We start from the raw sequence: 26,455 nt of genomic DNA, 5'->3' as shown, positions 1-26,455 counted from the left end.
CGCTTAACCTCCCCAGGACTGCACTGTTGATTGTTCAAGCTGTCAGACACTGCTAACCCTTGGCACTTGTGGTTGGGGAGAAATTGGATCCCAGAGGGACTGAAATCTTCTCTCTTTCAACCTCAGGTTATGGGAAAAGGCCACCACAGAACTGTTTCCTTCAGTGAATGATGCACAGCCTGCAACTACAAAAAAAGTTGCAGGGATTTTGAAGCCAGAGGGAACTTCCAAGCCCAGGAATGATGTGCTGCAAAGATGCACAGGGTGTTGGGAAGATGTATTCAAATTAAGCCCAGATGCAACACCAGGGCCAGGTAGGCCAAGATTGATATTAATATCAAGAGGAATGTTTGAAAAGTTAATGAACTGTACTTTACTTGGGGGTTTTCCACCCTGGCTGACCATCAGAATCACCTGGGGTGGTTTCTAAAACTCCAGATAATCAGCCATATCTCCTGGATTCTAGTGCAATAGATCTGGGAAAGAGCATGTAGTATTTACTTGTTTCTTACTTTGAGCTGCTTTAGTAAAGTGTTTCATGCTTTTTCTTTAATTGTCCTTTCTTTTTCTTAAGTTAAAAAAAACTGACCCACTATCAATTATTCCTTTATTAAACTGAACATTTTTGTAATTGATGTATTCACTCAGACAACACCCATTCACACTGATTTGTTGGTTTAGACCAGTGGTTCTCAGATCTGGTTGCCCCTCAGAATTACCTGGGGAGCTTTTGGAAATCCTGATGCCCAGCCCTGCCCACCGCCCACCCACTTTCAATTCCTCAGAATCTCTGGGGATGGAGCTAGGCTGGGCACATCCGTTTTTCAAAGCTCCCCAGGCAATTCCAAGGTCAGCCCAGGCTGAGAAGCGCTGGGCGAGACCCAGCCTGAAGGACACTGGAACTCCAGTCTGCCAGGTGTGCCCACAGCCAAGCTTTCGGGGTATTCTGGAGAATCCATAAACTGATACTCCTAGTCTGCCTAGTTAAAGAAGAACGCCCAGCTTGGCCTCTGCTAGCCGCCAGGTCATCAGTGTACCCAAAATGTGCCCTCAGGAAAGAACCGCTGCTTCCAGACTTTGGCAATTTTTCCCTGCCTCCTCTACCCTCGCCTCACCCCTCTTCCTACCGGCTGACTACTAGCTCCCCACCACATGTGAGTAAACATTCTGCATGCAAGGTAAAGGTCTCTTAGTTATTCTTTGACACTGATTTCACTGGCTTATGTCTTGACCTTAATGTGATTTATTAACAGTAAGCCACCCAAAATGGAGTGTTTAGAGTAATTATCTCACTTTGTCCTCATAACAAGCTTTTGAGACCATGTGCCCACTCTCTACACTGCACTGTGACTCGGGCTGGGACCCTGCAAAGTTCATTTCTGCTTTGCCCCAGCAGGCTCTGCCACTGGGGTGCCAGGAAGAGGGAGAAGGCACTCACCCCTTCCTTTGCCTCCTGTGCCATCAGCATCCTCCCAGCAATGGTCCTTCACTTCAGGAATCTGGGCTCTTGCTTCACAAGTTCCCCCCCTCCCAGCTTCTAGATTCTTAGAACTATAGCTTCTTCTCTGGGTTCCCCTGGCTCTTACAGTCCTAGCTTTTACAATCCTCCAACACCATGGTATGCAGCCAATTTCCCGGGATAAATTCTCCCGGGTAAAATAGCCAGTGGGTTTCCACTTCCCCGACAAAGAAATTAAATAATTACTCAACAACACACAGCAAGAAGTGGCAGGGCTGAGGTTCAAACCTAACTCCATCTGACTCCAGAGGGCTCACTCTCCCCTACCTAAATGATGCTTGGTAGCCGGCTTAGAGCCTCAGAGAGAAAAGAGACTCATCTGGCCCGAATTTTCTTTAAGAACTCCTATTTCAAAAAATAAAAAATGTCTTTATACCATTAAAAATAAATAACTTTAAAGACAAAATGACCACTGGCGTGTGAAATGGGAAAATTCATGACACATTCCAAAAGTGCCTAAGGGTGATTGCTTTTAATGCTAATTAAAGTCCTGGATCCTTGAAATAAGAGTACTTCATCTAGGCTAGTACAGTCATTAGATTGAAGTTAAATTTCAGTATTTTAAGGGGCAATTCATAACTTCACATGAATGTATGTATCTGTGGTACATTTCAGGTTGTAATTAGTTGCCTAAAGGGGAAAATCTTCATGGAAATATGTATTGGGTATCACGCAGTTTATCCAGTCCACACCCCGTTTACATCCTTTAGAATGTGGGGGACCTGGTACAGTTCAAGCTTCCTATCATCTGGATCTGGACTGGGAGCCCCATTCCACTCCCCCAGCATGTATGGAGCCTGTGTCTTCACGTGTAAGTACCTTGCTCATGGTATTACAAATGAGGCCTATGGACAAACAGAGAAGTCACTTGATATATTTTATTCTGTTCCTAACACACACACACACACACACACACTCACACACACACACACACTCAGGATAACCAAATGCTATTGGAAAATACAAAAGTTAACATTGAATAAATGAAGCATTCCATGTACAGGAAGAGGAGATAAATTATTCTAGAGATGACAACTCTTTATCACATTAATGTAGACATTTAATGCAATCCAACTCAAAATGTATAAGGCGGTTCTACAGTACTCAGTAGTATCGTATTTTTCGTTGTGAAAATAGTGTAAGAATTTTGTAAAGTATTAACCAAAATGGAAATAGAAGGGAAGGGGAAAAATAGTTACAAACAGAGAGGGAGGGAGGCAAACAATGGGAGACTCTTAAATACAGAGAACAAACTGAGGGTGGATGGGGAGTGGAGGAAAGGGGAAAATAGGTGATGGGCATTGAGGGGGCACTTGTTGGGATGAGCACTGGATGTTGTACGTAAGCGATGAACCATGGGAATCTACCCCAAAATCCAAGAGCACACTTTACACACTGTATGTTAGCCAATTTGACGATAAATTATACTTAAAAAAATAAATAAATACAAATTAATTAACTAATTAATTTACAAAAGGAAATATACAAAGTAGAAAGAAAAAGGTCCTCTCTAATTCCGTAGGCCAGAGGTAACCATCGTTACTCCTTTAGACTTTTCCCTATGTATATACAGATGTGCCTGTAAACTTAGGGCTCTGTGGCTAGTGTTATGGGAGGGAGTTTGTTTAGTCTGTAGTCATGAGCTGGGCTTTAAGCACATATGCAGCAACTACAACTATGTGTGACTAGTCCTGGATGTGAGCAGGGAACCCATAAACCTAGGAGACTCTGTACCCACACGCATTCACCGCACACGTGTGGCCAGTGGGCCATGCCTGGACACTGGGAGTAAAGGGATCGGTCACCAGTGTGGGGCCAGGTATTGGCTTTCCTGTTCTACTAATAAAAGTCAATTCTCACTAAGTGTACAGGTTCATTTGTCTGCATAGTCCCAGGTAGGAAGTTTGGGGCTAATATTTTCTTCTAAATGCATTGGGTGCTAGTGTCACATATGCTCCCAGTAAGCCTCACCATTTTCTAGGTCAATGTCCTGGAGCGGAAGAAAAGGCACATGCCAAAGGTGAATAAATGGTGCTGAGAGAAAGATACAGGGGTTGGGGGGTTGCTTTATTTTCTTTTTCTTTTTCTCTCATGCTGCCTCTTGCTCTCATTCTCCTTCCTTTCTCCTCCTCTTTGTCCCTCGGCCCTCTACTGTAGCCTCTAGCATGGGGATTGAATTTGTTGAGTGAAATACTCACCTGATGTCACCTCATGCATCACAGCTCCTTTACTGCTACCGTTTTCAACGCTCCCTCCACTCCACAGGCTCTTGAGGAGCTCTGAATTTTAAGTTGTGTAGACCCAATTCTCTGACACCTCCCTACCAGGGAGATGGTTTGTGGAGGTCCGAAGCTGCTTGTCTTAGCCTCCCGGAGCCAACTGCACCAGCATGCCTGACTCAGATCATGAATGTCACCAGAAGTGCCCTTGGCCTACCAGACACAGTGATGAGCTAACATGTGGCTCCATGCATGGTTGGCTGCAGCGAGAGCCTGGAGCCTTCAGAGTTCAAACCTCGTGACACCCATGGACCCCAGACCCTTTCGCCATCAGTCCCCTGCATACCTGCATCCCCCCTAGCACCACTAAGGCAACCATGGGCCATCACCTGCCCATCCTGCCCCCATCCATGCAGAAGGTTGGAGCAGCCTGTGAGTTTGGCCTGGATCTTCATAGTCCCTGCTGCCTTAGTACATGGATAATGCTTTGATTACAGCCTCTTCTGATTGGCTTTTGATATGTGATCCCAGGTCAAAGAGCAGCCAGACTGCCTTGTATCAAGCTTCCATCATAGCTAGCTGCTTTGCTGGGGAGGATTCCATTGGAGGGGAGGCAGCTGCCCTACCTGTACAGGCCTCCTGCCAACACTATTTAGACCACCAGTTTCTACCCCAAGCCCCCCTTGTCCCTTGCCCTGCTTGGTCGAATCACGTTAAATAAGTAGAAATTGCTGCACCTACTACTTACCCATTGGTCAAGAACTGGGGACACTTCTTTGCTCTTTATCTTCCCAAACATCCCATCCAAAGCCACCCCCAGATACACACTAGGTCAATGAACTCACACATCACTCAGCAGAATCCTGTGAATTTTCCAGAGTCCTCCGATGCGTTCCATCTCTGTAAATTTTCCGTAATTGAATCTAACTCCTGCCACTTCCTCAGCCATTCCCCTTGCCAACTCTGCATCTTCCACAGGAGATTTTCTTTCCTGGGAGCATCTAACGTGCACCCCATCACCTGCTCTGTCTCTCATCTCAGCACCTCAAAGTGGCTGCCTCTGTAGCTTTTGTCCATTTTGGTCCTCCTACCACCTTGCCCATGGATCTGCCTCCACCTCTAAGAGTAATCCAACCTCCTGATATACCCTTTGCCTACAGTCACCAATTGCTAACATTTTGCCTCATTTTGCTTTCTATATACATACGAACTTTTTGCTGAACCACTTGAGAGTCCGTTGAAGACATCTTACATCTTTACTTGGGAATACATCCCATGAATATCTTAACAACAAGGATGTTTTCATATGTAAGCACAATATAATTAACAAATGGAGGAAATTTAATATCAATATATAATACCATAAATACCATATAGAGGATATTCAAATGTTAATGATTGTCTCAATAATATCCTCTGTAGTATTTTTTCCTGCTCCTGGTTTGTTCCAGTTCAAGATCTCCATCACCTTTATAGGTCATGTCTGTCTGAGTCTTCTGCATTCTGGAGTGGTTCCTGGTCTTTTTTTTTTTTTTTTTTTTTTCATAACAGCAACATTTTTTTTGAAGAGCACAGGCAGTTGTTTTGTAGATTGTTCCTCAATTTGTGTTTGCCTGATTCTTCACGGTTAGATTCAGCTTAGGGCAAATTGGCACGAATTTTCCAGAAGGAATATAGCTTCTCAACATCTTCAACCCTGACAGGAGAAGTTTTGGAGAAATTATATTTTTCTTCCTATAGTTTCCTTTCCCCCATTTTAGCAGATAGAAGACTCTAATCCTTATCTCAGTGGAGATACAGGGCAAGGTAGGAAGAGGTAGTTATCTCTAGGCATGTCTTCCTGGCTTTTATTTCCAAAAGCATGTGCTTATTGGGAAGAAACAGGAGGAGTTGAAGGAAGGGGCAGGATAAATAGAAGGAATTGTCTTAGACGCACAGAAATCTCAGGAGACAGTGGTTTGGGACTCCCAGTAAGAGAGAGGACCAGTGTCCTGCTCCCTGGAAGAACCAAGAACATGGCAGCAGCAAAGAGGGAAGCACTACATCGTGCCCAGGTAGGCTGACTCCTAGGCCTGGGCCCAAGGCTTGTCAAAGACTCCCCAGCTCCAAGCGGGGGTGGGACCAGCAGAACAGGCAGACCTGAAGACAAGATACAGACTAGGGCAGCAGGGGTCTGCTGAGCGATACCTGGGGGGCGGGGGGTGACCTCACCCCAAGAAAGACCCAGAGCCTTTGTTCTACCCTGGAAAAGTGGCACAGCCCTAGGATGACTGCCCAGCAGGAAGTGGACTTTTAGGTAGAAATAAATTTAAGAAAAACAAAGCATTGTAGTATTTCTCCTATGCCTGAGTCTATGGCTAAGATTCAGGCCTGATGAATAATGAAACTCCCTACCCAGCCCCTCTACCAGGTGTGGGCCAAGCTCTCTGCTCTCAAGGACCTTTCCTCTTGGAACCACTCCCCTACTGCTCCCTCTTGGTTCATTTATCTCCTGTACTCCTCCTTCTTTCAAAGGATCCTGCTTCTCCTTGGGGTCAATCTCTGGATGGGTCATTTGTCATTTATCCGTGTCCATCCACCGCTGAATGGAGCCCATGCTCTGGACCTGCAGGCAGAGTAGAAGGGGAGAGAAGCCCCCATCATGGTTGGACTCAAGGTAGAGTATCTGTATTAGTTGTCTATGCTTTGTAACAAATTACCCCCAAACTCAGAGGCCTACAACATTCATTATTTCATAGTTTCTATACATCAGGAATTTGAGTGTGCCTTAGCTGGGTCCTCTGTAATCAAGGCGCCAACCAGAGCTGCAGACATCTCAAGACTCAGCTGGGAAAGTATCTGCTCCCAAGCCCACTCATAATAAGGCTGTTGGCAAGATTCGGTTACTCGTGGGCTGTTGGCCGGTAGCCATCTTTAGTTTCCTACCACACAACCCTCTCCGTAGGGCAGCTCACAAATGGTAGCTGGTGTCATCAAAGCCAGCAAATGAGATGAGCCAGACAGAGAGGGCACTAGCAAGATGGAAGTCACAGCCTTTCTGACCTACCCTTGGAAGACACATCCCACCTTTACATTATGTTATTTTGTAGAATCAAGCGCAGGCTTGAGACGGAGAAACACTTAGAAAGAAAAAAGGAAACTTCTATTTGGAGAACACCAAACTTACAGCCCAAACAGAATTTGAATTTTTTGAACTCCTCAAATTCATCTTAACCCTAAGATATTTCCAAGTTAGAATGCATTCTCAAATCCACCTGAACTCCAATGTGTGTTCTTAAGTTATAGCATGAAATCCAATTTTCTCAGTACTCTACGCTACAAGGCTAGTCCTAAGTCATGCAGTGAAATAGCAAAGTGTGTCTTTGGTAATCTGGCCACCACTTTGTCTCTTGGCAGTCCTCTCTTTTCTGTCACTGCCTCTGTGCCCTCCCCATTCCTCCCTTCTCCTTCTGAAACCCTTCTGGAGATAGGCCCCAAGTTTGCACTGGGACTGACCTAACACCCAGCTGGGCCCCTCGCTGGCCCTTGGGCCCTCACTCATGTCTGTCAACAGCAGAGAAAGCTTCCTGCAGGTGGCTGTCCTCCTTGTCTGATATTGTTTCCACCCTGCACATCTTCACTTTGCTGCCCAGATAGATTCTATAACTGGGCCCCTGGTCCTGTCCACAGGATCCAGGTTTGGGACAGTTTAACTTGGCACCTATATTAGTCAGGTCTGGTCAAGAAATCAGCACCTGCTCTACATATTTTGTGCAGAGAGGGATTTTGCACGGTGATCTGATTGCGAAGATATTGAAGGGCATGGGGGGAGCATAGGGGAAAGGGGGTGGCTCAGACATCAGGACACTGGTGCCCACAGGCCCTGGCTGCTGGGCTGCTGGAAGCTTCACCGGTACCCCTGATAGGGCTGCTGGCCATGGAGCCTACATTCCTGTGGCTGCTGTCACTGCCAGAGGCCCCACGGCAGGGAGGAGACAGTGTAAGCTGCTTTCTTCTCTTTGGCTCTGCTGATGCCCCTCAGTGGCAGACTCCCACCAAAAGCAGCTGGCAGGAGATCTGGGGAATGTAGTCTGGATGCTTCCTCCCCACACACTGGTGCTGCCCCTACCCCTGCCGGCTGGAGACCCAAGGAAGGACAGGACTGGAGCTGAAAGCCCCCACTCGCTGAAAGCTGAAAGCGCTGCACCCTTTCAGACATAGGTCCTGCCATCTGGTCCCTGGCGTTTTGCCTGGGCTGCTAGGAGAACAGTCAGGCAGTCTGTCACCTGCAGAGGGTTTAAATGTTAACAGAAGCCAAAGGAAAAGATAGAAGGAGAAGCCACAACTGCACAGGTGTGGGCAGGCTCTGGGCTCATCGGTGCTCTGCACATGGGAAGACTGATCTTTACTCTGAGACTTGTCACCTGTGGGTGTCCACAGTTAGGAAAGCTTGTGCTTTCGTTTTGCTTCCTTAGCAGCCACTCAGTGTGGCTTCCTTACATTTTTTTTTCAATTTCATTCTATATTTCCTAGGAGATATGGTAGAAATATTTGACTCTGGCATTACATAAAACAGGAAATTGCATTTCACAGCGTTTTATTATCTCTGGTTCCCATTTGCTCCTGCTGCACTTCTAAGTCAAATGTCTGCCTTTGAACAAGTGGCAAATTTAGCAGTGATTCAGAGATATTTACTGAAAGTCTGCTACTGGCCTGACATTGAATAAAGAATTAAAGAAAAAGGGATTTAAAAAAAAAAGAAAGAAAAGAAAAAGAATGACCTCATTTTTAGGTACCTTACAGTTTTGCTTAAAAATGGGGCTTTGGTAACATGCAACTTCAGAAAACAAAGAGATGGAGTATATTCTACAGTGTGAATGTCTGTGTCCCGCACTCTGAGGATTCCAGTTCAGGAAAGTTTCTCTCTAAAGAAGGGATTGTATTTGGAAGGCCCGGGAGAGGAAGAGGTGAGCTCCTCGCACAGCACAGAGAATGGAAGAACAGATCAGGCACTTGTGGTGGGTGGGCAGGGCGGTGAGATATCTTAGCTGCAGTGGAAAATAAAAGTAATATTACCGAGGATCTTGAACATCAGTTTGAGGAAATTGAACTTGATTCTGTAGTAGCTAAAATGTGGTCATGAAAACAACAGTGATTATAAATCATGTCTTCATTCTGGTTTCATAGAATAAAACATAAGCAGCCTAAAAGATGCAATGTTTCAATAAATGTGACTCTAAAGTACTAAATTTAGTTCTATAAGCCTAAGAATTATATCTTTATAAAATACTGACTCATTAGGTACTAGATAGAAAAATATTTTATTATCTTACAGCTCAACGTATTTTCTCCTCCTAAAATATAAAGTGTAGTTATCCCCCACAATCCAATCCATTTGATTCCTGAGTTTGGGAGTGAGTTTAGATGGAGAGGCATGCTATGATATCAAGATCTATTTATTTCCTGTGTTCCTGAGTTAGGAAAGACAAGAATTTGAGCCCAACGCAAAAGGTAATCCTATTCAGTCCCTGACTTTGTACGGAGAGTATTAGGAGAGCAAGGGAGGTCTGGACCAGATCTTCCAGTGCTCTCTCTCCCATTTTCACCCCTACTCTCCTCCTGCCTCCGGAGGCCTGATCCAAGCTGCCTGAATAAACACCCAAGGCCCCCGTCCAGGTCAGCATCTCCTACCACCTGCTCTTGAGTGAGGAAGCTGGTAATCAAGCCTTGAAGCCCCTCTCCCACCCCCATTCCAGTTTTTGACTTTGAGAAGGGTTCCTTTAATGACCTACCAATGCAATACCCTGTGCAAACAGGATGGCACTGGAAGGCTGACTTTCGGAGGTATTGCCATGGCTACACTTTGGTTTTCTGAGAGAGGTAGGAGATGAAATGAAGAGGTTGGCTTCAGCCGCACTGCCAAGGGGTCTGTGGCTGGACTAAGGACATGGACATTGGCTTTCCGGGCAACCTGAGATGTTGGTTAACCAACGTTTTGGAGCTCTGGGGGGAATGACCAGGTGTCAGTTTTGTAAATTTTATAAAGACAATGCTTGCCTTCAGTATTTGGGTAACTATCATAGGCTAAACAATAATGATGACGCAAAGAGCTAGCTTAAGAAATAAAAAAATGAACATAAAGTGAAACCTCTTTGGATGTGCCCACCTCAGTGCTGAGCTGAATGAAGGAAGGGACTGCCACCGTTCTCCTTTGCTGGGCTGAGGGACACAAGTACAAAAAGCAGCCAAAGCACAGAAATCGCAAGCCCATGCACCTCACTGCCCTCCTGCACCACCCCTGCCATCCCCAAGGATGCCTGTCCCCTCAGCACACAGCTTCCCCCATACTCTGATACAAGGAAAAATCTGTTAATGTAAAAGTCAAGGACAACTGGAAAGGGAAAAAAACAGGAAGCTATCACCAAAAGACATCATGAGAAGTATATCCGTTAGGATTAAGTTTGACTTAGAATAACAATTCCAAAATAAGAGTGGTCTCAACAGACAGAAAGTATTTTTGTTTGTTTTGTTTTGCTTTTTCTTCCTCATGTGAATGTTTGTAAGTAAGCACTTCAGGCTTAGAGTGGTGGCTCTGTTTCTCAAAGTCTTAGGGATTCAGCCTACTTCTAGATCACCGTTGTGCCATCTGTAAGAAGTGGTTCTTATTTATTTATTTATTTATTTATTTATTTATTTATTTATTTATTTATTTATTTAAATGTTTATTCCTTTTTGAGAGAGACAGACCATTCACACAAATAAACTCAAAATGGATAAAGGACCTGAATGTGAGACAGGAAACCATCAAAACCCTAGAGGAGAAGCAGGAAAAAACCTCTCTGACCTCAGCTACAGCAATTTCTTACTTGACACATCTCCAAAGGCAAGGGAATTAAAAGCAGAAATGAACTAGTGGGACCTCATGAAGATAAAAAGCTTCTGCACAGCAAAGGAAACAATCAACAAAACTAAAAGGCAACCGACAGAATGGAAAAAGATATTTGCAAATGACATATTGGACAAAGGGCTAGTATCCAAAATCTATAAAAAACTCACCAAACTCCACACCCGAGAAGCAAATAATCCAGTGAAGAAATGGGCAGAAAACATGAATAGACACCTCTCTAAAGAAGACATCCAGATGGCCAACAGACACATGAAAAGATGCTCAACGTCGCTCCTCATCAGGGAAATACAAATCAAAACCACACACAGATATCACCTCATGCCAGTCAGAGTGGCTAAAATGAACAAATCAGGAGACTATAGATGCTGGCGAGGATGTGGAGAAAAGGAAACCCTCTTGCACTGTTGGTGGGAATGCAAACTGGTGCAGACGCTCTGGAAAACAGTGTGGAGGTTCCTCAAAAAATTAAAATAGATCTGCCCTATGCCCCAACAATAGTACTGCTAGGAATTTACCCAAGGGATACAGGAGTGCTGATGCATAGGGGCACTTGTACCCCAATGTTTACAGCAGCACTTTCAACAACAGCCAAATTATGGAAAGAGCCTAAATGTCCATCAACTGATGAATGGATAAAGACATTGTGGTTTATATACACAATGGAATACTACGTGGCAATGAGAAAGAATGAAATCTGTCCTTTTGTAGCAATGTGGATGGAACTGGAGAGTGTTATGCTAAGTGAAATAAGTCATACAGAGAAAGACAGATACCATATGTTTTCACTCTTATGTGGATCCTGAGAAACTTAACAGAAACCCATGGGGGAAGGAAAGGGAAAAAAAAGGTTAGAGAGGAGGGAGCCAAACTATAAGAGACCCTTAAAAACTGAGAACAAACTGAGGGTTGATGGGGGGGGTGGGAGGGAGGGGAGGATGGGTGAGGGGTATTGAGGAGGGCACCTGTTGGGATGAGTAGTGGGTGTTCTATGGAAACCAATCTGACAACAAGTTTCATATTAAAAAAATAAATAAAAAACATTTAAAAAAAAGAAGTGGTTCATATCTTCATGGTCTAAAATGGATGCTAGAACTCCAGCCATCTTCTAGGTACAGGGTAAAGTAGAGAGCCAAGTTGGGGTGAAGAATACACGCTGGTTATCTTTAAGGAAGTGTTCTGGAAGCTGGCCCTGCTCTTTTGCTTATAGGTCCTCGTCCAGGACTTAATCACATGGTCCCATTCAATGCAAGGCAGGCTGGGATGTTGTGGAAACCAGATGATGAAGTGTGTTTGCTGGGAGAGAATTGTGGGTCTCTTTGAGTCCCAGGTAATGACTTTCTCTTCTTTTTGTTTTCTCTGACTCCCTTTGCTGCCTCACTGTGTCCAGAACCTATACTGTGACAATACTCCATAACCTACTCCTTCCAATGTGATCTCAACCTACATGGAAGCCGTGTTGGTCTTCAGTTACTGCCAGGGGCTCAGGTCCAGAGGGTCCTTCTTATTCACAGCCCAGGACAGGGCTATGTAGAAGCTTTTAGCATGAGCCCCTTATGCCCTTGAAGAGGGATTGGCAAACATTTTCTGTAAAGGATCAGACAGTAAATATTTTTGGCTTTGCTGGCGATAGAGTGTCTGTTACAACTACCCAACCCTGCACTGTAGAGTGAAAGTAACCACAGGCAATGCGTAAATGAGTGGGCGTGCTATATGTCAGTAAGACTTTATTTTTGGACACGGAAATTTAAGTCACATATAATTGTCACATGCCATGAAAGATGATTATTCCTTTGATTGTTTTTCAACCATTTAAAAATGTGAAAAAAATGTTCCTGTGACATATAAAAATATGATGGGTCTGACTGAGCCCACTGAGCCCAGGTTTGTCAACCTCTGCCTCAAAAGATGAGGATGTAGGGTAACCACAAGTGAGTCCGTAGGTGACACATGGAAATGGTATCACAGAGGACTGGTGTGGGCACTGAGCCAAGCCTGGTCCATAAGCCTCACCATAGCCCCTTGAGCAGCCCACATTGTGAGTCAGATTGTATAGATGAGGAAATGGAGGCCCAGAGAGGCCAACCAACTTTTCCAAGGTCACACAGCTAGCAGGGGATTCAGCCTCACTCAGAGGCTTTGTCAAAGCCCAGGGCTGTGTGTCACTGACAAGCCTGCGGTGCCTGCATGGGGTGACTGGAAAGGATGAAAAGTACAATCAGGGAGCATCCTGCAGCATCACTCTTTGGCCAAATGCTGCAAAGGGACACAGAGGCAGGTGCCTTCCAGGAGGACTGTCGCGGGTCAGAGTGGGCTCTAGAGTCAGAGACCTGGGTTCAAATCCTTCCGCACCATCTATGAGCTGTGTGGACTCAGGCAAGGTACAGGACATGCCTGAACCTTAGTTCCTTTGACGGAAACACAGGCATAATGACATTACCCGTTTCGTGGAGTTGCTGGGAAGGTGGTATGTGAAGTGCTTAGCCTGTGCAGGCACAGAGTCACCGGATTGTCAAATACGGTAAAACCTTGGATGGCGAGGAGCTTGTTCTGGGAGTGTTCCACAAGATGAGCAAACATTTCTATAAATTTTAACTTGATAAATGAGCGATGTCTTGTGATACAAGGGGGACGTGATGCTGAATGTCACATGATCACACTTGAGCCAAGGTTCTTGAAATTCGCCTTAATATACGAGTGCTCTGTATTACAAATATGTTTCCGGAACAAATTATGCTCGCAAACCAAGGTTTTCCTGTACAGGTCCAGGGACTTTACTGTGGGAAGAAGCACAGGCAGTGTCTCCACCAGGAGGGGCAGGAGCACAGGAGCCTTGGGGATGCTATTTCAGGAAACATTCAAATTCCAGGGGAGAAATGCTTTGGCCTGGGCTGGCTGGGAGGAGAAGGCCAGGGTGATGGAACTAGCTTTCTTGTGTTCCCTCTCCATCCTGTGCCCTCTGCTAGGGGTCCGGGGGCTGGAGAGGAGCAGAGCAAGACCGTCCCAGAGCGGCTGCCTGTTTGTGGGAAGAAAAAAATACACAGTTTTGAAAACTTAGAGATATGGGTAAAGCAGGATTTTGCCACCCCCTGTGTTCAGCCGGCTCAGCCCCAATCATAGCACACAGGACACTCGGAGCTCCACTCCACAAGCTGGAGACTTGAGAATTAGTTTATTAAGCATTTGTTGCATGAAGGCAGTGTTTTAGGAGAGATTTGCACACATTTCCTTGTTCATTCCTTACAATAATCCCCTTGGGGAGGTTCTATCAGCCCCAAGTTAAGATGAGAAAACTGGGGCACAGAGTCGTTAAGTAACTTTTCCAAGGTCACTCAGCAAAGTCAGGCTCATAGCCCAGGCCTCCCACCCAGAGGCCACATCCTCTCCCCTTATAGATCATCGTTTTGAGCTTGTTGTACAACAGAACCCCCGTGGGCAGCTTGTTAAAAAATGTAGACACCTGCTCCCCTACCCCGAGATTTTGATTTAGTAGGTGTGGGGAGCAGCCCAGGTATTTGCATGTTCAACAAATACCCCAGGTGATTCTGGTGCATGCCCAAGTTTACGAAGCAGCCCTTCTAGAAAACACTGGGGTGGTGGAGACCCTATAACCGTGGCACAAATGGGAGCCAGCTGCAGAGACTTACACTGTGAACGAGCTTCAGGAGGATCACAAAACAGATGTTGACTTTGTTTTTAAACATCCAAACCTCAGTTAAATTCAACAAAGCTGAGAGTAAAAGCGTTTCTAATAGAAAGGAAACCTGATCTAAACAGGCTGATGCACCAGAGGAGGGAACAAGGAGGCCAATGGGACAGCTGTTAGGGCAGGAAGAGGGGCTATTCATTCCCCCCCCCGGATGCCCTGAAGCTCTGAGGATGTCAACTGTCCTCTGTGCAGGGGAGAGGAGGCTGGGGGGGGGGGGGGGCACGAGGGCACGGGGAAGGCCCTGGCAGGCTGGCCACTGCAGGTGGGGAGTAAACCTGAGCGCAGGCAGCCTCTTCACCCCCCTGCAGCAAGGACTTGGGGTTTCTCTACCCCAGCCCATCTGGCTCCAGACGTGCTCGCTAATGCAGGCCTGGAACTGTAAGGGTCACCAAGGGTTCTGAGCCGCAGATCGCGGTTCACTGGGTTCCATTTGATTCCTCGCCTTCCTCAGAAACAGCCCCTTGCCCCTACAGCATGCGCCCCAGGTCTGGCTGGGAGAATCCTGTTTTGCTCTCATCCATCAGCTTCATTTCTCAGCATCATCTCCGACCTCCTATTCTTTACCTCTCATGTACTTAGAGGTGTTTTAAGACAAAACATTTAAAAAAGTGAGCAGCGTAAGGAAACTCAGCTTCCCTCCGAGGAAGATGAGATATACTTGGCTTTATCACGATTTGTGTGACAAATCTCTGAGGTTTCTTACCTAGTGAGGCCAGCCTCCAGGGTGCTGTGTCACTGAGTTCCTGAAAAAGATGCCACTCCGGCTGGCATCCGGGTGGAAATGGGTAGAGAGGGCTGGGGCAGTCCTAATCTTTCTTGGGGACAGTGTGGGGATGGAGAAATGGGTATGGTGGCAGAGGGTCCCCAAAGGGGGGATGCTCAGGGGCAAAGGTCCTGCTGGCTGGTTTCTGGAACAGGGCATGAGCTGTCTCAGGGAAACGGTGAGTACAGGGATACAGGCGATGGCAGTTTGGGGTGAGAAGGAGGACTCCTGGGGGTGAGAGATGGTGGTGAGCCTCGGGACCGGGGAGCACAGCTCTGGGGGAGGTTTGCTTGCTTATCCCGAGAGACAAGGGAAGGTAGCTGTTTGTTGTCTACATGCAGTGGAGAATCAGGTGGTGCCCGTCCCCTCCTGCCTCCCACCTGGGACCCCGAGATCCTCTTCTCTTTGGGAGGAAGCCAGAAGGCACTCAAATGCACTAGAGAAGAGGAACAGAGACACGAATGGGAAAACATGGAGGAAGAAAGACTGTAAAGCAAAGATGCCAGAAAATAAGAGAAGTGGGGGAGGGGAGCTCAGAGAAAGGGAGAGGCAAACACATACCAAAGAAAGAAAAAGAGAGGAGGCTAGTCAGGGTTAGAAAGGGAAAGAGGGGTGCCTGGGTGGCTCAGGAGGTTAAGCGTCTGACTCTTGACTTCAGCTCAGGTCACAGTCTCACGTTTCCCGGGTTTGAGGCCCGCATGGGGCTCTGCACGGACAGTGAGGAGCCTGTTTGGGATTCTCTCCCTCTCCCTTCCCTCCCTCTCTGCCCCTCCCCTGCTTCTGCATGCTCTCTCTCTCTCCAAATAAATAAATAAACTTAAAAAAAAAGATTACAAAATTTTTTTAATGTTTATTTATTTTGAGAGAGAGAGACAAACAGAGTGTGAGTGGGGGAGGGAAGGGGGAGAGAGAGAGAGAGAGAGGGAGACAGAATCCGAAGCAGGCTCCAGGCTCTGAGCTGTCAGCACAGAGCCCGACGCGGGGCTTGAACTCACGAGGTGTGAGATCATGACCTGAGCTGAAGTCGGATGCTCAACTGACTGAGCCACCCAGGTGCCCCCCAAAAAAAGATTTTTAAAAGGGTTGCCTGGGTGGCTCAGTCGGTTAAGCATCTGACTTCGGCTCAGGCCACGATCTTGCCGTTCATGAGTTCCAGCCCCGTGTGCTGTGCTGACAGCTCAGAGCCTGGAGCCTGTTCTGGATTCTGTGTGTGTCTCTCTCTGCCCCTCCCATGCTCGCACTGTGTGTGTCTCTCTCTCAAAAATAAAATAAAACATTAAAAGGAAATAAAATAAAAAAGAAGAAGAAAGAAAGAGAAAGAAAGGTGGTCAGAGTCCCAGAGAGACCATGGATCACGACGTGAACTCCCAGTCAGTGTGGCCTTGCCCTGAGCTCGCTGACCTTGCAGGGGCTTCCTTGGGTCCCAGGGCTTTGAAGTGGGCCTGTGGTGAGGCAGTCTTCCACAGGAGGTGGGGGAGGTAGGAAGGCCTTTGGAATGAAGGAAAGAGAAGGCAAGAAGAGGGGCCCTCAGGGGCTCTCTCATGGTGAAGTGCGAGCTGGGGGAATCAGGTACAGTTGCAATAATGGCACCGCCTGTGAGGCAGAAGACATGGGACAAAGCGCGTGCAGTAGTGGCCTCAGCAGCGGTGCCCAGAGACTGTTCTACACATGGTGATGAGGGATTGCAGCATCCCGGGGTGGGGGGGGGGGCCCAGGGACGACAAGGAGGAGTCCATCCCAGAGGAGGCATTTATAAGGCAGAATCCATGTGGCTTGTTTGACCAGCTGCAGAGGAAAGGGAAGAACCCAAGTCTATTCCTGGGTTAACATCTCGAGTAACTGGTGGGTGCTCAGGCCAGCAACCAACAGGCGATAAAGGAAATGCAGACTTTGTGGGAGAAATCAGGTGTGTTGCACAATTGATGTTTGTATCTGCACAGAAAACTATACCTGGCCAATAAACACGCAGTTATGCTCAAACTCACTCTTAACCAAAGACCAAAAGTTAAAACAAGATCATTTACCTATCCAACTGACAAAGAGACTAGATTAAAAAATACTCACTATTGGCAAGAACATTGGTCAACAGCTGCTCTCATACATTATTGATGGGGGTATAATTTGTGCAATCATTTTCGTGCGCGGTTTGGAAGGAGTTATTAAAATGTTTAACGCGCTTTCTGTTTGACCCCATCATTCTACTTCAAAGAATGTATTCAACAGCTGGGAAAAATAGAGACATAAGGCTACGCCCTGGAGCATTGTTTATATTCACAAGAACACCCCCATTCCCTCCACTTTCCAACTATATGATTTGGGGCAAATTACTTAACCTTAACCTGTGCATGTTTCTTCACTTGTATAATTGGTACTATTAGTACTTTTGTCATTAGTTTGTCAGGAGGATTAAATGAGATAATACAAGCCAAGTGCTTAGCATGGTGCCTGAGCTGTGGTCAGCGCCCAGCTAAGGTTAGCAGCATATTCCCATTGACAATGAGGCTTCTGATGGCACATTAGTGGAAGGTCTCCTGGCATGGAAGAGAGTACCTGGGCATTGGGAAAGCACTGCTAGGCAAGGCTCAAAGTCCAGAGCAGACAGGAAAGAAGAAGAGTCTGTTTCTGAGGGGTACACCTCAATCGTAAGAGGAAAGGAAGCATAAGGCTCAGAGAGGGTCTGGAAAGACATGTAATAGTGGTTGGTGGAGAGGAAAGGGGGTCTGGGGATTCTGAGTTTTGTGCTTGGGGGAATATGCGAACCAATGAGCTCCAAGATTCCTGCTGACAAGTGAGAAGCCTGGCATGAGCCCCAGAGTCTCAGAGTGGATTCCCTAATTAATGCTCCCTTGATGCGGAAGTATTACTGGGCTTCCAGAACAAGCAGGCTAGGGAGCGAGGGCAGTAGAGGACAGGAGCGGAGCCATACCATCTTGGTTGGCCTGGTGCTGGGAACAGGGTTGAATGGTTCTAAGATGACTCAGACATGTGCAGAGCCTTAGACCTAGCAACGGGACCCAGTAGCATGTACCTGACTTTGTTCTCAGCAGCTGTGTCTGCAGGTTAATTCATTGTCCGCACTTGAATGGCCACAGATCTTTTGCATCCTATCTGCCTACTATTAGCGTTGTCGTTGCTCATGGGCTCAGAATTTAAATGATGTCCTGGGCCGGAGAGCCTCTTCTTTCCAGGCCCAACCAGGCATCTATTTGGTGATGCATCTAGAATGGAGTTTAAGAAGCAAGCAGACACCGTACAATGTATTTTGTGTGCCCAGAAATGGGTCTTGAAATTCCACCCTTCGAGACGCCCATGTTTGGGGATTCCAAAGTATCCCTGACATGTACATTAAATAATTACTTATTAACTCACACCTGTCTGCAGATGCATTTGATCCTGTCACTTTCCCCTCTGAGCTGTGGTCTGTTTTGAAAGACAGGGAGGGACTTGATGGGGAGGATGGAACACAGGGCAGTTTCAGACCTTGTGCCTTTCAGCAAGGAAAGCCGGGTCTTAGCTTGATGCCAAGGCAGGGGATTCCTGGCTGGCTGATGAAGTGCATTGGACCACCAGAGGGGAGAAGAGAGTCTCAGCGATAAACCTGGCCAACTCTACAGGGTGGTCCAAGACTGACAGAACGCAGAGATCACAGGGCCTGGTGTCGGGGGATCTGCATTCCTGTCTCAACTTTGCAACTTAATAGCTCCAAGAAATGAGCTCCCATCCCTGACCCTCCTCCCTTTTCTCAGCCATAAAGGAGGGTCAGTCATGCCTGCCCCAACCTGTTTGTGTGAGGGTGGCTGTGCTTTGGAGAATATGCCCACTGCCTTGCTAGAATACATAAAACAAGCACGTTGTCTTATGATTACTCTTGGAAATGTCCCCGTGGGGACTGGCCTCAGCTGGGTCAGTAGGGAGCTCGGCCTGGACAACTGATGTGACAGACTGGCCCTGTAGCCCCCACTGCGTGTCTCTCGGAGCCACACACAGAAGCCCTTAAAATGACCCATTCATCTCTGCTGAGATCAAAACCTTAAAAAGAACAAGTTCAGCTGATAACAGGCTTCCTTCAGGGAGTTTCAAATGAACAATTCAGGGCCTGCTGATGCCGGGATAAGATGGACAAAGAAGTCGGGGTTCCGTTTCCGGCCTGGGGAACAGAGCCATCAGTGCAAGTGCCTGGGGCCCTAGGGAACAGGCGAGCAAGAGTGTTTTTTTAACTGTCTACTCTGACGCCTGTCCACAGAGCCCTGATACATCCAAGAGCAGCCTCGCAGGCCAGCCAATCACATGCAGGACATGGCCTGTCCCGAGGGGAGCAGGTGTCTGTTGAAAGTGGACAGGATGTTGGAGACACAAAGGACTGATCCTGCCCATGAGGGAGGGAGGAAAGGTTCGGACACGTGCCAGGGACAATGCCCAATAGCATTTCCTAAGGGCAGTAGTGGTGTGAGCAGAGTCCCCACCTGAAGTCACACCTGGTTCCAATCCCTATCCTGCCAACTCTTAACTTTTCTCAGCCTCAGCTTCCTCACCTGTGAAAACAGAGGTGGGACTAGCAGTGTTCTTGGACCCGCTGTTGCTGTGAACAGTTCTTGTCTTACGGAGCACTGCGCAAGTAGCCCATCATTATTAAGGATACCCTGTTAGTCTCAGTGATACATTGTTAACGATTCAAGTGGGGGAGGGAGCATCTTTGAGGGGATGGGATTTATGTAGCCATCCCGTCATCAGGAAGCCTACTGACAAGTATCTCTAAAGAATTTTTGGTTGTAAATAATTGCTTGGTTTTACTTCAGCATCACAGGAATCACAGAACTCAGAGCCGGAAAAAAAATATGGATTAACCATCTAATTCAAGCAACTGATTTTACAGACAAGCTAAGATTCCATCTGATGTCTCTGCTTTGTGCAAGACTCCTGGCACAGACTAGGTGATCCGTAAGTACTTGTCAGACACAACTGAATTCATTCTCTGCCTAAAATGTAGCCAGTGTAGGGCAGGGACACCACTGAGCTGCATCGTGAGATGGAAAGAGAAAAATACAGGACCTGGGATTGAAGTGTGCAGGGGCTTTCCAGCAGTCCTCAGGTCTCCGAAATATTTCAAGTGCCTTTTAGAGAACACCATTCAATTGCATTCTTCTATAAGTAAAATAATGCATATATGTCTGTGTGTATGAAGTGTGTGTGTATCTCGGAAGGGGTTAGTGGGGAGAAAAGAGTAAAGCAATCCTAATTTTTGCTGGTTACGTATCCTGAGTTTTCAGCCAGTTTAGTGTAGAGGCACAGTTCTTTCTCTTGCTGTTGGGAAAAAAAAACCCTCGGTTGAAAGTTAAATAATTTCATATCAAAATATGACATATATATGTATTACATCTGCATGCATGCATGTATATATCTATCTCGTGTAATTTGCGTTTTTATTATAAGAGACTCTCCTTACTAGCTGCAAAATTAACCTTGAGCTTTATTGCAGGGCTTCAACATCCTCTTGCCTAGCTACTTCCTCAAATGACCTAGATACATTTTGATCCCTGGATAGGGATAGCATGCTGCCCTGGGGTAGATTCTGTATTAGAAATTATTCAGGAGGTCGGGGCCACTTGGCAAGAGTCTGCTGTTCTTGACTTACAGAGTTTGGCTTTCTCATCGGGGTTGGGGCAGGCGGGGGACATATGCACTAGGGTTATTTTATAAATACGTACGTAAGCCTTGTTATTTGGTAGAAACTTTTCTAAGTGCTTATAAATATTAACTTATTCAATCCTCACAACCACCGTATGATTTGTTAATATTATCCCTGTTTTATAGATGAGGCTAAATAACTTGTTCAAATTCTACAACAATTTAGGAACCCTTGGAAGAGTCCTCTGCCAAGATTAGCATCACTTTGAAACAAAAGGAAACCTACTTGATGGCCTTTCTCTATTGGTGGGTGCTCTTAACTTTTAGGCGGCGTCTTACATCCCTTTCAGAATCTGATGAAAGCTATAGACCCCTTCCTTAAAAAAATAAACATATGCTGATAAACTCATCTACATCTCAAAGCCATCCATGGAACCCAAGTTAAAAACCCTTTATGTGGCAGAGGAACGCATCTGTACTTTCTGCCAGCTTCTTTCCCATGGGAGCCCCAAACCATAGAGACAGATATTCTGGAATCTGCTATCTGCTTTCTATGCCACATGTGCCTTCTATTTCAATTATTCTAGATTAGAAATCATCTAGGCAAAGTGATAATTATGGTGGTTATTTATGGAGGGTAGGATTCTTGGGTGTTTTCACATTCTGCATGATGTATTTCTGCGATGTTCAAATATTCTCCTGAAGCATGTATCACTTTTATAATCAGAAATGGTATGAAATATTTTTAAAGAAAAAAGCCAAAATTTTTAATTATAGATATAATAAAAATGTGCAAAATTATGTACATACAAAGATATTAATGGCTGCTTTGCCTACAATCCTCCCAAAGGAGAGGCTAAATAAACTATGGGGCTTCCTTCAATGGATTGCTGTGTGGCTTCCAGAAAAACCTGCAAGGTAGCTGTAATGTACCATAACAGCCTCAAGATCCACCATCTGGAGAATAAAGCAAGATGTGGAATGGTGTAGAGCATGCTACAAGTTCATGGAGGCAAGATAAAGGAATATGGGTTGATGCATCTAATACCTCCGGAAGGATCAGAAAAACCTGGTGACAGCCACTGTCTCTGGAAAGCTAGAGCAGAAAAAAAATGGAGAATTATTTTCACTCCAGGCCCTTCCCTAGCTTTTAATTTTATTCCATTTATGTGTTACCCATCCAACAAGTAAATGATGTAAAAAAGAAAGGAATGTGAAAAGTCATCAAGACACCATTATCTGAGATGTGTCTTCATAGGACCTTGCACTGTCTGTCCTTCTGCGCGGAATGACTCTTTCTACCCCCACTCACACTTTGGATCTGAGTTCAGTTGAAAGTTCCTCGTTAAAATCTTCCCTGACCTTCCCAACCAGGTCAAAAGCCCTGCTGTCTGCTCTTGTAAATACCACGTGCCTTTCTATCCAAACACTTCCCAGTTGCAGTTTTCCGTACATTTCTGCGATTATTTGATTCCCATTTGTCTCTTCCCTCTAGGCTTAAGCAACCTTAAGAGAAGCGTTTTGGGTTTTGCTCACCGGAATATCCATAAAATTTAGGACATAGTAGTGTACCTGGCACACTAGTACATAGTAGGTAAATAGTGAATGAGTAGATGAGTAGACATCCCCATCACCACCTCCATCACCCCCCCCCCCCGCCCCGTTTCTGCCAAGAGGTTCACAAACCTTCCCAAATACTAAGTACCTGGACCGCACAATTTCTTCAAGCTGTTCATTATACAGTTAGACAGCTCTCACGGTTGGAAATTTCAACCTTATTTGTTCATGTTGAGCTAAAATGAATCTTTGTGGCTTCTACCCCGGGATTTAATTCCACCCTTAGCACCACATAGAATGGAACTAATTCCCCTTTTTATATGGTGTTTCAAATATTTGAGCATCTACGGTCTTCCTTTTACCTGATGACAAATTGTCAGGTGTTTTAGCCATTCCTAGCTGTGACCTCCTTGAGGGTAGGGAGAGTTTCATAGTTATCTCTGTATCTCTAGCCCTTAGCTCAGCTATGTTATTTAAATAGAATCAGGTTTTTTTATATGGCATCTTTTATATTACTGACTTCTGAACATGCTCCACTTTGCCTATGTTCCTTTTACAGTACTGGCCAAAATTCTTAAATATCGTAGCTTCGGTCTTCCTAGTGCACCTCCTTTATTTCATTGCTTATACCTTTAGTAATGCCAGCCTAGCTTCCCTAAGTTTTAGGGGCAGCCATTGATGACACATAATGAGTCTTGTTTATGAGGGTTTCTTTTTTTTCCTCCTTTGCAGAGCTCCTGTCTGTACCTTAGACCACTCCTGTGTGTCCAATCATATTTATTAAAATACTACACTCAACTGCTATTGTTATAATGTTGGTTTGTTTCTCAAACTTTCCAAAGGCGGACCAACAACTTCATGTAACCCCATGAGTTCCACACCAAGGATAATGCAGTTTAAAAATACATCCACTTGTTTGTGGCAAATACTACCTGAGGCTGACTCACAGTGGGTTCAGATGGAACACCGACTTCACCCAATGAGTATCTTCAGAGAAGAGAGTGGGTTTGAATTGCAAGTGAGAATTTTAAAAAGGCCAACCTCTTTAATCCTCAACTGTCACTAGATCCATTCTCGAGGGCTCTCACAATGCTGAGTCTAAGCTCTTAGCACTAGAGGCTCCTGGGTAAATGTGAGCATGGGCACATCATTGCTAATGTGCACAGTGCTTGGCAGAATGCCATAAGGCCAATTCATCGAATGTAGCTTCTCTTTTAGCCAAGAACAAGAAGAGACCCAGTCAATCTCCAACATTGTAATAATTCCTCTATGGAGAACATGTCCTGACCTGGTAAAGGGATGCATGTGATGATTTAGTTTCTTTTCCCCATATTCAGCTTTCATGAGCTATATGACAAATGGGTAAAAGATCAGAGCATGCTGAGAACTAATGAACCAGAGGGAGAAATTCATTTAATGACTTAAGTGTGCTTTATCTAATGTGAAATGTAGGTCAATTCACTGTAAATTTATTCATGGGGATTATTTGTCCTTAGCCTGGTTACATGACATGTGCTACAAGATTCTGGCCCTGTGTGAAACAGAACAGACCCTGCTTGTCCCTCCCCATCCTTCTCCGTCTCTCCCTATCCCATCCTCCCTGCCCCCCACAGGGGGCAAGCGGCTAGCAACATCCATCAATGCTTGTCTCAGTAGAAAAGACTGCTTTTCAAACTATTCAAAAAATTGATTTGGGGCTCTTTATGACATTTCTTGAGGCATTGGAAAGATCTAAAACCTGAACACCTACACAGAAATTCAGATCTATTGCTGAGTTAGCAGCCGGTACAAAGATCCGGCAAGAAAAGGGGTATTTCATCACTCTGTGGGGCTAGCAGGCTATGTGTCTCCAGGCAAAGTCATCAAACACAGCAACCAGGGAGCACATCTTACAAAGTTTGGCTAGCAACTCTTAATTCTAGTTTAAGAAAGCCAAGACGGGAATCTTATGGGGCTCATTGTCATCATCATCATCATCATCATCATCATCATTTTATTAAAGGAAAATGAGAAACTGAACAGGCCAGCTTGCGTTGGTGTCCCATTAGCTTCGTTAGCTTTTCTTACCTCTTAAAAGGTAAAAAACTAATTTGATTTGATTTGATTCAAATAGAATGTTCAGTTCTTGGTGCTAAAAGACAGGCCAGGAAAGCAATTTGATTAAAGATTTGAACAAAGACTTGAGACATTTACTTGTTCAAAATAGATGTTCATGAGATACATATTTTGAAAGGAAGAAATTTGTGGGGGGTTAGTTCACATTGGTATAATTTGTGGTTTAGCCAGCAGTGTGAAAATCTTGTGGTTGTCAAAAATCACTTTTCTGCCTTGGAAAAGAAAAACAAATGGAATTTTTTTTTCCTTTTCTAATTTAAGCTTAGGGTTAATTTGAGAAGGAAGATTTAGGGAAATACTAAGACACATTCACTTGGCATTGTGTGCTTAGCAAGTAAAGCCAAAAATTTCATATTTTCCCCAAACCAATTTCATCTCCAAGACAATGAGAGATGTGGCCTTTTTATGATTCTGTAAATTCCAATGAATTGTACAAAAAAAGAACATTACTTTTGGGTTTTTGGTTTTTTTTTTTTTTTTTTTTTTTGTCTCTCTAGTAAAAGAACCAAACTGCTCTGGTTAAATGACTTCTCCTTGTCTCCTTTATGGAACATTTATATAAAGCCATGGAAAACCCTAGAAAAGTCTTCAGGTTACTTCTTTTTTTTTTTTTAATTTTTTTTAACGTTTATTTATTATTGAGAGACAGAGAGGCAGGCACAGAATGTGAGCAGGGGAGGGGACAGAGAGAGGGGGAGACACAGAATCCAAAGCGGGCTCCAGGCTCTGAGCTGTCAGCACAGAGCCTGACGCGGGGCTCGAACTCACAAACTGTGAGATCATGAGCTGAGCTGAAGTCGGTCACCTAACCAACTGAGCCACCCAGGTGCCCCTCAAGTTACTTCTTAAATCCCATAAAAAGATAATATTAAGTCACATTGTTCCTGGAAGACCTGGCTTTGGAATATAAGTAATAGTAATGCCCTATATTGGTTTCAAACTTTACACTTTATAATGTGCTTTCAGTTATACTGTTTTGTCTGATTCTCATACTGTCCTATGATTCTCAACAGAGTTTGGTCTTCTCTGGGGGGGTTGAGTTGTGTAGTCCCCAGAAAAGGTCAAATCCCTGACCTGGTATTTCCTGACCACAAAATCCAGAACCCATGGTTTGGTGTCCAGGTAAATAAGTTAACTTGCCTTTAGAGAACTAGATGTAACAAAACTCTCCCCGAATTTAAGCCCAATGAGGGACACTAGGATCTGAGGCTGCCTGGGGGTCTCATGTCTCCCACCGCTTGGGTGCATGGACTCATCAAGAGGAATGGCTAGCAGAGTTGTCCAACCTGTTTAGATTCTTATTCTCTCCCTCTCAGTTTCACCAAGTGTTTGTTACATCAAGCAGGGTCCAGACAGGAAAACAGAAACCACACTAGGCATACAAGAGATTGGTTACATAGGTGGTAGAAGGGTTCAGAAGAAGAGAGCCGAGAGGCCAAACAAAAGAGAGTGAAGCAACCTAGCAGTTCCCGACTTCTGGAAACCTCTTCCACCCCTTGGCCGAAGGAGAACTGAAAGAGGAGGTGTAACCAGAACCTAGGGGCTAGGATCACTGGAGTTCCACTGGAACAAGGTAAGCCAATTCATCAGGAAGCAGAGCCAAAAAGATGCCACCCAAGAAAAAAAGGAGAGGGAGAAAGACTCTAGCCTGTTTTTCCTGCCCCCCAGTGTCCCACTAGCACCTCCCATTGGTGGAAAGCAGTTGGAAGACGCAGGCTGTGGGGCTGGGCTCCGCTGCCCAAGACACAGAGCAGGTAGAGGGTGAGAAACGGAACTGAGGGCAAACAGAATCAGGGCCGGCATAATAACTGAATTTCTCTTTGGGCCAATTGTAGCCTTGAATTCCTGTTTGTTCAATGTGCATATGCTGTGACATCACTGTATCTATTACCATTTCCAACTTACAGGTGAGGAAACTAAGATTCAGATCAAATTTTGCCCAAGGTTACCCAGGTCAAGTGTCAGAGCCAAGTCTTCTGATTCTTATGTCCACTACCTTTGCCGCTACTGCTGGTGCCTTCCATATAAATATACTAGAAAAGGGCTAAGATCATCAGAGTTTTTA

The sequence above is a fragment of the Panthera onca genome, chromosome B3 (genome assembly GCF_046562875.1).
Source record: "Panthera onca isolate mPanOnc1 chromosome B3, mPanOnc1 haplotype 2, whole genome shotgun sequence".
In the NCBI taxonomy this organism is placed as follows: domain Eukaryota; kingdom Metazoa; phylum Chordata; class Mammalia; order Carnivora; family Felidae; genus Panthera; species Panthera onca.
Note: the sequence above shows the minus strand (reverse complement) of the source record.